Source organism: Canis aureus, chromosome 11, assembly GCF_053574225.1.
Source record: "Canis aureus isolate CA01 chromosome 11, VMU_Caureus_v.1.0, whole genome shotgun sequence".
In the NCBI taxonomy this organism is placed as follows: Eukaryota; Metazoa; Chordata; class Mammalia; order Carnivora; family Canidae; genus Canis; species Canis aureus.
In genome coordinates, this window is record NC_135621.1 from 68,344,440 (window position 1) to 68,357,532 (window position 13,093).

General features: G+C 41.9%; 1 long non-coding RNA gene across 1 annotated transcript in view; it reads left to right on the top strand.

Annotated features, from left to right (window-relative positions):
- Positions 1-13,093, top strand: part of LOC144324293 (uncharacterized) — a 345,086-nt gene that overhangs the window by 156,875 nt on the left and 175,118 nt on the right. The window lies entirely within an intron of this gene.

Sequence of the window (13,093 nt, forward strand, 5' to 3'; positions counted from 1 at the left end):
AACCTTTGGGAAACTGCTTTCCTTTGCTAGCCCGCATTTTTAAGAGCTTCCTTCTCAGTCGAAAATAACAGAAAAGCAGGTCTGTGTTGTTAGATAAGAAAATTCCAGATACCTTTTTCTTGTGGAAAACACGGTTCTCCGTCGTGACTCAGTATTTGTTATGGCAGCAGCTGGCCGTGGCAATCTGTGCTGTACTGAGACTTGGCACCTGTGACTCTTAGACCTGGTCCCCGCGACACTACACTAGAGGCTAGGGAGCTTCTCTCTGAAAGGGTCAGGGGTAAACATCTTGGGATTCGTGAGTGGTTCCTGTCCTGCCTTAACCTCCTCCGCTCTGCCAGCGTGTGCCAAAGCAGCCACTGACGACTGGTAAGCAAATCCACATAGCTGTGTTCCAGTAGCACTTTAGACACAAATAGGCATCGGCGACAGTTTGCCCACACCTATCCTAGAAGGCCTTTTATGTCTCTCTCACGTCTTAAAATTCGATCAAGAAGCAATTAATATGTTGGCCGAGATGAACCAGTGCTCGCTCACTAAGTCTCACTACAGTGCTATGATGCAGTTACACAGGGCCATTCATTTTAAACTCGCCGCCCTTCCAGATCTGCCCAGATAAATACATACATGCTCGCCTCCCTACAATCTCTGCCTTTGACATCAGATGGATTATTTTATTTTTAGTTGTGTATGCATCTCAAGATAGCAAGAATCTCAGGGGAAAAAATGGGCCTTGGAGGGTGTGCATGGGGTATTCAGCTGAGAATTGTTTGTTTTTGTTTTTGTTTTTATGTCAAGACTTATATTACATGCAGATGCTACTTAGACTAGTAAGACTAATTTTACTTTGCAGTGCTTCAGAAAGAGATGAATTACTGCTGCACGGTAGACACTTTAGTGTTTTTCATCATTCCCTTTGTATAGCAGTGTTAGATGGTTCTGGGAGTCATTCTGGAAGGCCTGGTTCTGCACCTCCTCTTTCAGCCCTTCCAGTAATTTTGAAAGCACCTGATTCCCTGTGTTAACTCTCTTCCTACTTAAAATAACCAGAGTATCTGTTTCCTACACTGAATCCTGAGTGATATAGCAGTGTGGATTATTTTTATCAATTTTGAAATGTGTCTAAATCATGTGTTTTGGAAGGTTATATCTCTAGGTGAGTCTCCAGCTCCAGTTTTCTGAAACCTAAGTTTGCTGTGTCCCCATCCTTTTTGAAGTGTTTTGGATGGTAATCGTTACCCACCTCCTAGACAGGGAATTCTTCACTGAGGAATGGCAGCCTGAATGGCTCAAGAGAGTCAGTTGGGAACATTATACGCTGTGCATACAAGCCTTGGACTGGATATGCGTGATGAAACCGAATACCAAGATTATGTGCTGTGAGGCCCCCCCCCTTAAAACTGGAGGAGACCACAAATCATCTGAAGCAACCACCTATTGATCTACAGTAACATGTATCCAGTGCAGTTCTGTGGTATACTTTCACAGTAAGCTTCAAAGCCTTTGCTGTGTTTGCAAAATGCATTAAAGAGACAACTCATCACCTGACTTTTATGTTTTCAAATGAGTTTCTCTACACTGGGATCCAGCCAGCTCACATGGGTCTTTCTTTTGACCTGCTTAACATTTCCCCAAATGCCACCCTGACCCCCTTACTTGGATCCATAAAAGAGCAGAGGTTTTCAGTGCACTCCTTGCACAAACTTGTCCAGAAAGGGTTTCCAGCCCAAACCTTTACCTGATAATCACAAGGCATCACAGATAGCAGATATAGCTTTTTCTTTTTAATTGTGATTCAGTGGAATGCCAACCAGAAGTTTTTTTTTTTAAAAAAAAAAACACATTACAAAGCATAAAGCTTTATGATTAATTACCTTGAGTTCAGATATAATTTAAACATATTGACTTGTCTGAAATAAGTGCCAGACAGTGGAGCTGGGGAGACAGGAAGTGCCTGGGTGAGACTGCTGAAACAGGCTGCAAGGGAAGTCAAGGGGGGTAAGGACACCATCATTTAACTGTTCTCCACAGCCAGGCAGAAAATGGCCACAACTGCTGATGGTCAGTGGAATCAAAGGGATAAATTATGGCTGAGCCTTGCCTTTGGAATTAACGGAAAGTTAGTCGATACTTCAACTTTGCACAATCCTAAAAAATTGGTTCTGAGACAATCCATTACAAATGATTTTTTCCCCCTCTTCATACACATGATCTGTGCAGAGATTTCTGTGAGGAGCTGGAGCTGCTTTGCTAATTCTCAGCATCCTTGTTCTGACCTGGAGGGGTTTCAGATCCCTGTGTGGCTGGGACCCCAGAGGTGGAGCTAGATGGCACTAGCAGTGGGGATAGGCCGCAGACTTCTCAGCGTGAATGAAGCCTTAAGCCCTGCACGATGGCCCCTTTAATTTGGGGAAGGAGTTACCAGGCGACTCCCAGTACTTTCTGTAGCTGGGCAGTGAGAAAGAAGGAAACTGATTTCTTTGCAGCAAACTGGGACCAGATGCGTTTCTCTGTGTAGAAAGTTTAGAAATCCAACCAGCTGCTTTCAGTTTTTGATAATGGATTATGGTGTCGAGGGGCCTTTGCTAACTTTGATACCCAAAGCAGAATGTGAACGTTTGGACTAACCTCACCGGTAGATTTTTAATACACACGGGGCACACGTGATTCAGTGTTCCCTTGAAGCCGAGCGTAACTGTTTAATGCCATCTGGGTAACAGCGACGTCATCAGAGGAGGCCTGGTCACAGACTCCCATTCATCCTTTAGCTTGCCTTTATGGTCCTTGTGGCGGTTCCTCAATTCGGCTCTGAGAGCTGAATTCCGATTCACGTCCCTGAAGTTTTTCTGGGGAGCCTGGGATCTGGCCTGCTGCTGTTCTCTCTCACACTGAGGCTCCTTGAAGCCTGCAGCTGTGCAAAAATTTCACACATACAGTGAGAGTAGCAGCATTGGCCTCTTGGCTGGCTTTTCAAATAAACTCCCCGTCCTGTCTCTGAAACTAAAACCCAGGCTCCAGGCGGTGGGGGAGAAGGCATTTTTGTAGGTAAATTCACCCTTTCTGAGTGAAATGGCAAAGGGAAGGAGGGAGGGGGCCCATTCATTCAACTGCTTGAGATCTCTGGCCAGGGCTGGGTGTCAAGATGGGTTTCCTCATGCACCCTTTATGTCAAGACAGCCTGAAAACCATATGAACTCAGAGAAGATTCCAGAAGGATTTCAGGAACTGATTTCATAATGTAAAATAGAATTTGGCCCTCTTACTTGATAAAATTATGGGGAAAGGCCTATATTAATGTGCTTGTGTGTGTTTGTATAAGGAGATTTATTTTAAGTATTGGTTCACATGATTGTTGAAGCTGGCGAGTCTGAAACCTGCAGGGTAGACCAGTAGGCTAGAGATCCAGGGAAGGGATGATGATATAGCTCAGGGGACCTCAGTCCGTTTCTTTTAAGGTCTTCAACTGATTGGTCAAGGCCCACTCACATTGTAGAGGTTAATCTGCTTTATTCGAGGTCTACTGATTTAAATGTTAATCTCATCTAAAAAAATACCTTCATGGCAACCTCCAGACTGGTGTTTATCCAATATCTGGCCTCTGTGGCCTAGCAAAGTTGACACATAAAATTAATTATCACAAGACCCAAGTATGAGGATACTTATATTTGTTTTTCCCTAAAAGCCAAAAGAAGTGGAGTACAAAGTAAGAAGTGTTCATACCACACAAGGTGGTGGAACCAAATACACTTACCATACATCCATATATGCACACACACACGCACATGTACATATGTACACACTACCCCGTGTCCCCCAAGCACATCCATGTAAAAGTATAGATGAGTTTCAGGGCAAAAGCAATTAGTAAAGAAAGGAAATCAAAGATATACAATCCCCTGTGTCCCATACATTTCCTCTGTCTGGATAAGAAATGAAAAAAATTAGCCCTGGAAAGTCTCCACAACTTTTGCCCCTTCCTGTTGGAATTTCCTAAGGTAAAAGCCTGGTTTTTTAAAAACTTGCAGCTCTCATATCACCATATCCAGGGAAGAAGGCTTTGTGCAGTGATACTCCCTTTTGTTTAGGAATGTCCTTGAGGATGATGGATCACCGTGATGAGAATTGTAACTTAGTTTTAAAGGGCACTGGTGATCCTTATTCTAATGGGGAGAAAACCTTGGTCTGAGAAATGACCAAGGTTGAGTTTTTGAAGATGCATATTTTTGTGGAATTGAATATCTTTTTATAGTAAAACCTAATAGTGAACAAAAAGCTTTCTCTTCTTTTGAAGTATGTAGAAGAAAGCACAGCAAACATTTGGTGATGTTGAAGAGAAGCTACCTGACTGTTTTCTTCCTGTGACTATTGGCCAAGATTTGGACTGGTGTTCTCTAGCACCAACCCCTGGATATTTCCTCTTTGTCTAGAAGTAAGGTACAAGACCAGGGGCCTATCTCCAGCCTCCTATGCAGTGATTTTTTTTTTTTTTCGATCTTTTTATAACTAAGTCACTACTTAGGCCATTTTCATAGTATTTCTGCAAGGAATAGGACTAGGTGGCTTGTAAGGCTTTTCTCTCAGGCCCAAACCATTGATTCTGTCCTCAAATAGCTAGATTTCAGCCTCCCTGCATTCCTGACACATGCAGTATCCCATAGCCTTTACAATCAGAGGTAGACTGCTGAGTGGAATCTAAAGATGAGAGATGGCCACTAGTTTCTTTCCTTCATGTTAGAAGAAAATAAAGCCCACAAATATAAGTGTGTCCTATGTAATACTTGGGACATATTTATGCTAAAAAATATTCACTATCTGAAATTCAATTTCACTGGAAGTTCTGTAATTTCTGTGGCATTCTTGTCCTTGAGGAGTTCCATTTCAGCTTCACCCCAGGGTAGCATGGATCTCTTTTTATTGCCTGTTCATTTGCCCTCCAAGTCATTTTCCCATGACAGCATCTCTGCTTTCTGCTATTCTACAGAGATGCCTGGGATCTCTGCTGTTTCTTTTTTTTTTTTAAAGATTTATTTATTTATTCATGAGAGATTCAGAGAGAGAGAGAGAGAGAGAGAGAGAGGCAGAGACAAGCAGAGGGAGAAGCAGGCTCTTCGCAGGAGCCCCACGTGGGACTCGATCCCGAATCCCGGGGTCACGACCTGAGCCGAAGGCAGGCCCTCAACCGCTGAGCCACCCAGGTGTCCCTCTGCTGTTTCTTAATCTTGGCATGTGCTTCCATGCTTCCCAGTCATTGCCCAGACTTTATCTCCACCTGGAATATTTAAATCGCCAATCTTCTTTCTTCTTTTTTCCGAGATGCCAAGAGGATTTCAGAGCAATAGGGATTCTGTGTACTGAAAAGAGAGTGTAAATGCAAATACGTACAGGAGCCATTAGGCATTATAAATGTTTGAAGCAGGACAGGTGATTTCTGATAGATAAAGGTAGAGTCTGTGGCCAATATCAGAGTGCAGGCCCTTCCTAAAGAAATTTCCAAAAGCTTTAAATCCCTATGCTGGCCAGTCAAGTACATCTACTCGGCTAGTGGGCTGTCATTTTGCAACTTGTGGTTTAGGGTAAAGTACTTCCCAAAGTCTTTTCTGTGGGACAAGTGGGTCTTGCAAATATTAAAATAGGCTTGAGGAACATTGTGTATCCTCTCTTGAGTATGGATGTAAAACTTCTGCCTAGATCTAGGTTCCAGGAAGGCAGGAATGACATTGTTATATTATCTGCTCTAACCCTAGAGCTTAGCATATAGAAGCCTCTCAATAAATATTTACTGACTGAACAAATGAAGAATGAAGTCTTAGTCGTTTTCTATTCTCCACTGTCTCATTTGCCATGAGAAACCAATATATTAAATAAAGACTTTGGATGAAAACCAAGTTGTACAAGACTTTAAAGATTCTTGTAGTTGAGACATTAATTGAATTTAAGATATGATACCTCAATTTTGAATCTGGGACTTGCTAGCTGAATCTGGCCCCGAGATGTATTTTATTTGGCCAATGAAGTGTTTAAGAAAAATGTGAACTTTCATGCCTTCAGACAGACATGAGTCGATAGCTCACCAATGTCCTCACTACTCCCTATTGTCTCATTAGCTCTCTCCCCTTACATCACTTACCTGACCTCTAGAGGCATTTGAGTTTCAACATCTGCTAGGGGATGATTCATCAACTTTAAGAACACAGATTTTGTTGCAATATGGTTGAAGGTTTAGAGTCCCAGATCTTCCACTCACTAACTGTATGACTTTGGACAAGTTATTGACCTAAGCCTCAGGTTCCTCATTTGCAAAAAAGAAATACTGATGACAAAAGTACTTACTGCTTTAAACTGTTAAGAGTATCAAATGATATAATAAATGAAAACTTCTTAGCACGCATCTGACACATAGCAAATGTCCTACAAATGTTACTTTTACAACAGCAATCATTGCTGTTATTGTTGTCTTGGTTTTATATGTATTAAGGCCAGATTCTAGAATTAACAGAATGAGTTCCAAGAAGCCCAGAAATGAGAAGATGTTAATCTCTCATTTTCAAAGTCTTAAAAAGAAGACAGATGATGAATAAATATACTTGCCTGTTGTTTAGTTTTGCTCACTGATATATTCTAAGCATCTAGAACTGTGCCAAGCAAATGGTAAATGCTCAATAGGTATTTAGTGAAATAAATGAATAAACTATAGACTTCCGGATGGGCCTCATTAGGGTCACAAAACCTCATGAATTCAAGTGTCTTGGTTTCTTTTCACTAATCCCTTGGCTTGAGCAATCAGGTCTCAGGGTGAAGATAGTAAACTGCCTCAAAATGGGAATTAGAGCCAAGCTCTGCATACAAAATACCCAGGAAAGCCTCCAAGAAGATCTCCATTGATCCTTGTAATCCCTTTTGTAACCCCTTCTACTTTGAATCAGGGCTGATCTGTATGACCAACAGAATATAGCAGGTGACAGTGTGTGACTTTCACAGCTCAGTCAAAAAGACATATTGCAGCTTATGTCTTGGTCTCTTGGATCCCTTGCTCTGGGGGAAGTCAGCCATCTGCTGTGAAGATATGCAGCTCTGTGGAGAGGATCTGAGGCCTTCTGCCAGTAGCCAGCACCACTTCCTAGCCATGTTAAATAGGTGCTTGGAATAAAATCTTCCAACCCCAGTTAAACTCTCAGGTGACAGAACTGAGGTTGACATCTGATGCAACTTCAGGAGGAACCTCTTGAGTCAGAACTGCTCAGCCAAGCCACACCTGAATTCTTAACACACAGAAAATGTGAGGGATAGCCAGAAAGATAGTTATTAGTGTTTTATGCCACTAAAATTTTGGAATAATTTGTTATGCAGCAATAGATAACTAGTACAAAAGGGACTTGATTCTGACTTGTGTTTCAGATAGATTATCATTGAAGTGTAATGAACACTGACATAAAATAGTTTTATGTGCATTATTGACAAGTATTTCATAGGCCTTGTCACATTCGTCACTGTCCCCAAGTGGTCCCAAGATGCATGTGGCTTGTGTGGAGCAGCCCTACCATGCTAATCTCAATTCCTGAAGCTAGTTCTTTAGATAATTGAGAGCATATGAAGGGCCCCAAGGAGTGATAACAATATTACTGAACAAATGAGTCAAGGGATCAGGAAACACCATCAAGCACCTTCTATTTGCAAGACCTGTCTATTGGGGATAAAAAGAGCAATGAGTCATGCTCACTGTTCCTCTGTAATCCACGAGGGACAGAATATGTACATGAGGAATTAATTAACAGTTCATGGTAGCCAGTCTATGGCTAGTACTGCGGTCCATCCTTTCGGTGGCATACTTTAGAGCATCCTTGACAAGTAAGAGGACATCCGGTTTCCCATAACTCCATGATGTCAGGAGGCTACGGCTGAAAATGGTTCGTAGATAAAACCTCCTGTGTCACATGGCATAGTAAGAAATGCATGAGCTTCATAAGTAGAAGGGGTTTAACTCCTGAATTTACATGACAAGTTGTGTGAGGTCTTATCTGGTCAAGAGCTCATTGTGAAAAGCAGACATAATGAGACGGCATGTGCCAAGCATGTGGTACATTAAGGAGTTCACTAGATGGTCACTCTTAATGTTATATCATGAGATTTATTGGGATTGCTCACTGCCAGGCTGGTCCTTTGGGCAGTTGGCGAGAGCTATGACTTTATAAAGAAGGCTCCTCTATGTTCTTCCTAGATCCTCAATCTGCCTGCTATGCCACATTTGCAAAGGCCTACTGATGCCTTCATAAAATTGCCAATATACTTTGCAAGCATGGCCACCAACACATGTCCCTTCCATTGGTCCTTGGGTTCGGATCTTTCTACATAACCTGCAGGGTTATTTTTCAATGGAATACAAGATGAGGAGAGACAGGAAGGGCCTGACTCCATTGGCAGGCTGAGGATGTGGCTTTGCTGCCATTATGGAGGTTGACTCACCTCAATCAGGACAGTGGCTTCAAACAGCCAAGGGAAGCCAGTGGCCAACTTTGTCCAGCCTGTAAGCGCCCATCAGATACGTTTATACCTTACTAGAACACAAGTCCAATTATATCTCTTCCCCTGTTGGGGAGTAATCAGTGGCTTCACAGACTGCCTGCTGACTTTGTTCTTCCTGTTAAGATTCAAACACTTGCACACTGTGGCTTTGCCTTAGCTTTCCAGCTTTATTTTCAAATATTCTTCAGCTCATTCTCTGTTTCAGGTCAACAGAATTACTCATTGTTGTCTCAGTGTACTCCATGCTCAAACCCTACTATTTCCTCTCATTTTGTTTTTTAACTTAGCTACATAAAAGGCATATGTACAGCTCAAAGATGAATGAAATTAATGACTGTGTATCCACCAGGAAGGCTAAGAAATAGAAGCCCACTGAATGCCCTTCTATACTTTGATCTGTTTTCTCAGATGAAGAAACGTTTGTTTTTCTCGTTGCTTTGGGCTTTCTCTTTTCTCTCCTTTTTTTATGGTAGTTGTTTCACCCACATCTATATTCCTGTATCCATATGCGCACACACAGGCACAAACCAAACTGTAAGAAACAGGGTAGTATTATTACTTTCCAATGGAGGGCCTAGGAGAAGATAAGCTGGATAGAGTTTCTGGGTGCTGTGTGGTTTGAGCACCTTCTGGGGGGAAGTCAGTGGGCAGGGCATCTGGCAGGGCTCTTGTACAGTCAGAAGAAATATGGTGAGAGGGAGTGTTATGGGCTAAACAAAATTCACATGTCAAAACCCCGACCCCCAGTACCTCAGAATGTGACTGTATTTGGAGATAGGGCATTAAAGAGGTGATAAAGTTAAAATGAGGTCTTGAGGGCAGGCCCTGATTCAGTCTGACTGGTCTTCTTTACAAGAAGAGGAAATTTGGACTCAGAGACACTAGGGACACAAATGCACAGAGGAAGGACCATGTGAGGATACAATGAAAAGACAGCCATCTGCAGGCGAAGGAGAGAGGCCCCGGGAGATGCCAGACCTGTTGACAGCTTGATCTTGGATTTCTGGGTTTTTTAGAATTATGGTAAAATAAGTATTCATTGTTTAGGCCACACAGTCTGTGGTATTTTGTTGTGACAGCCCTAGCGGACTAATACAGGGATGGATGCTCTCTGTTCCATCTTACCTCTGACTCTCAGAAGCAGGTCTTGTGTGTGTGCAATGGGCTCCCTTATCTGATCCCAGCATCAGGCCTTGGGGAACAGAAACTTGCCCCAGATAAAGACTGACCAAGCACAGGTAAGAGTCTGTGCCAGGTGCTCCAAGGCACTTTGTCCGCGGATTAAAAAGACAATACACGTGCTCGCTTCGGCAGCACATATACTAAAAAAAAAAAAAAAAAAGGTGCAGTACTGTTGGAGACCTGGTGACAAAAGCTTTAATAAATCCTTTTCTTGAGTCCAACTGCTCTAACCTGGACAAGTCACCTCTGTGTCTGGTGCCTGGCTATTATCCAGGATCCCTTTCACCATCCTCCTGAATGTTCTTGTTGGAAGCTGGTAGGATCCACATCTGTACCTGGTATTCTGAAATCTCCTGGTGATATAGGTCTGTTTTCTTCCTATGTGCTGAGGACTTAGCCTGGCAGCCTCACAATTTACATCCTGTCGTCATGGGCCTTTTCTCTTGGTTATTTTGTTGATGTTTCCTCTCGTGTATGTTCTTTCTTTCTTTCTAAAACTCTACTTATTACTGTGGTCAATTCCCTGATTTGGCCTGTGATGGTCTTTTTGTTTGTTTTCCAACTCTTGGTTTTCTTACTCTGTTTTCTAAGAGATTTCTTCAGCTTTATATTCTACATGTTATGTGCATTTTTAAAATTTCTGCTTTTATATTTTTAATTTCCAAGAGCTTTTCTTCATTTTCTAAATGTTTCTTTTTTTTTTTATAGCTTTTTACGTTTGCTTCCTAGATATATCATCTTCTCTCTCTAAAGATATTGATGTTTTTTTTTTTTAAGTTTCTCCAACGTGTGTGTGTGTGTGTGTGTGTGTGTGTGTGTTCTGGTGTCTGCCTTTCATATTAGAAGCTTTCCTTAAATGTCTGGTCATTCTTGTCTTATCTGATCTTGCCTAAGACTAGAGAAGTGAGCAGGTGATAGAAATTCTGGGGATGAGTGTGTGGCTTGCCCACTTAAAACTTGACTGTAGAGTAATTATGCCTATTTGAAGAGAAAGGCCTGACGTCAGTATATATATACTTTTTTCCTTGAGCCTGTGATCAGATTCCCTTGAGAAGATTTTCTAATCTCTTCCATAGAAAATGAGACTTTGGCTGCCATGTTCTGGGGTCTTAGCATCAGTACACACGTGGTTCTCCTGGCACCGTACCCATGCCCTCAGCTGTCATGGCATCACAATCCAGAGGCCTTCTCCAGGCTTCTCACCGGACTGCAGAGGGGAAGCTTTACAGCATCTTGGAGTGTGAGAAGGAAATTAGGGGTTGTAATAAATCTCTGAAAATAAAGCCAAAAATATTCCTCAGGCAGCACTTCCTAATCCTTGTACTTTAATCCTGCCTCCATCCCCAGTTCTAGAGGGATCTGGTGCTATCCTGTGCTGTCCCTATCCTTTGAGGATTTTGCAGAGTAAACAGGGCCAGTTTTCAGCTCTCTCCCTTGCCAGTTTGAGGTGTGCTTACCCACGCACCTGAGCCACTTACCCCCTTTCTGGATTTCAAAAGTTAGTTGCCATTGTCTCTTCTTTCTTGAGTTCTTTTGCAAAAGAAATCCTTTTACCTTGGTTCTTGGAGTTTCTAGAAGGAGCAAAATCAGATTAGTGTTCTACACATTAACCCACTAGTGTCACTGTTCCCTGACGGTGTTCTCTCGTCATCTGGATTATTTCCCTTTATTTTGGCTGTTTAAATCTTAGCTATTGTGAAGGTCCAGCTCAAATGCCGCTTCCTCCATAAAGCTGTTCCATAAAGTGTGGAAAGCCTTGTTATTTTTCTTTCCTCCTAGTACTTTCTCCGATACCTCCCCTGTCTCCTGCCACGCGTCCATACAACAGGGTGACAGTTAGATAAAGACATGGTTTATTGCTATTACATTAGGGCACACGATAACATCACATTACCTGCGTTTTCAGACTTTATGGTCACTGGATTATAACTTCTAGGGATTATGGACAGAGCATCATCTAGGTGCCAGGTCTGCCAATCTCTCCTCATAAACCCTTGGACAAGTCAGTTATTCTCTTTGTACTTCAATATTCTTATCCTAAAATAAGCCTACAAAATCAGGAGATGAAAACAGAACCTACAGAACTAGTCGTCACGCAGAATCAAATACAAAAACGTAGGGAAGGCATGCCTTCACTGCATGTATCACCTGCTATTACTATTATCATCGTCATTTTTTTTTCTCCTTCACAGTGTTTTTTTGTTTTGAGTTTGTTTTTTTTTTTTTTTGAAGCTCCAAGGGTTTTATTGAATGTGGCAGGTACCATGGTAATGCAATATGCTGTAAGATATCAGTATTTTTTATGACTCATCTCCATGCTCCCTGAAGAGCCCTTCAGATTGCCTTTCACATAGCAAGCGTCTGAGGGATATTTGTTGAATTGAATATAACATCTCAATACTTAAGGAGATTTTACATATGAAGACACAAGTGCACAATCATGCATGTGTGCTTTGGTTGTTGGAAAGGTTAGTGTGTTCCATCTGCTTCACAATATTGAACAAAAATATGTCTGGCAATGTAGTCTTTTTCCTTCTGAAGACCCTACAAGTGAATGGTTTTGGCTCAAATGCTATAGTCCTCCAGAGCTGGAGAAGGCAAAAAAGTAGTGTTTGGTGTAATCAGAAGCAAAGAAAGGTAGGATGAAATATTCTCTCATTGTTTTAGGAGCTTTTTAAGCCTTGAAGCATTAAAGACAATTTGCAACTTTGGGAAACCGCCCTACTGAATCATAAGGATCCCCAAATCTGTCTCACCCTCCCTTTTCCGTGTGTGTGTGTGTAACGTTTAATATTGATGTTCGCCTGTCTACAAGGGTTATTTATGTGAACATGGGTAGTTTTTCTGCTTAGGAACACATCAAGTCTTGTTGCTCACCCTTCACCTGTGGTCTTAATTCAGAGTTTATGAAATCATAATCAATTACCATGGAGATAATCATAATAGTCCCAAGCTGAGCACAAGTTCAGGTAGGTGGAGCAGATGGACTTCTAAGCAACAAAGACCCTATCATCATGTAAATGTTCTTAGTAACCAAAACCACAGAAGGAGAGACGTAGAACACAAAGACTGGTGCATCAGTCTCCTCTGTGTTACCCAACGTGATCCTTCTCAGAGCTTTTCACGAAGGATTTGTGTCTTATTAACATAGCTGGTGAGAGGTGGAGGAGGAAACCACAACAAAATGATCTCTCTTTTGAACAGCAGAATTCAAACATTCAGCTTTAAAGGGTCTGATTAGTGAGTTCGTAAAATGCCTCAGTCTCTTGAGTTGTTAAATTTTAACACTTGGTTTTGTTTGCCTTTTATTCATCCTGTAATGCTCTAAATCGGTGCCTCTCAAGCTTAAATGAGCGTACAAATCACCTGGGGGGGGGGGGTGTTGTTAAAC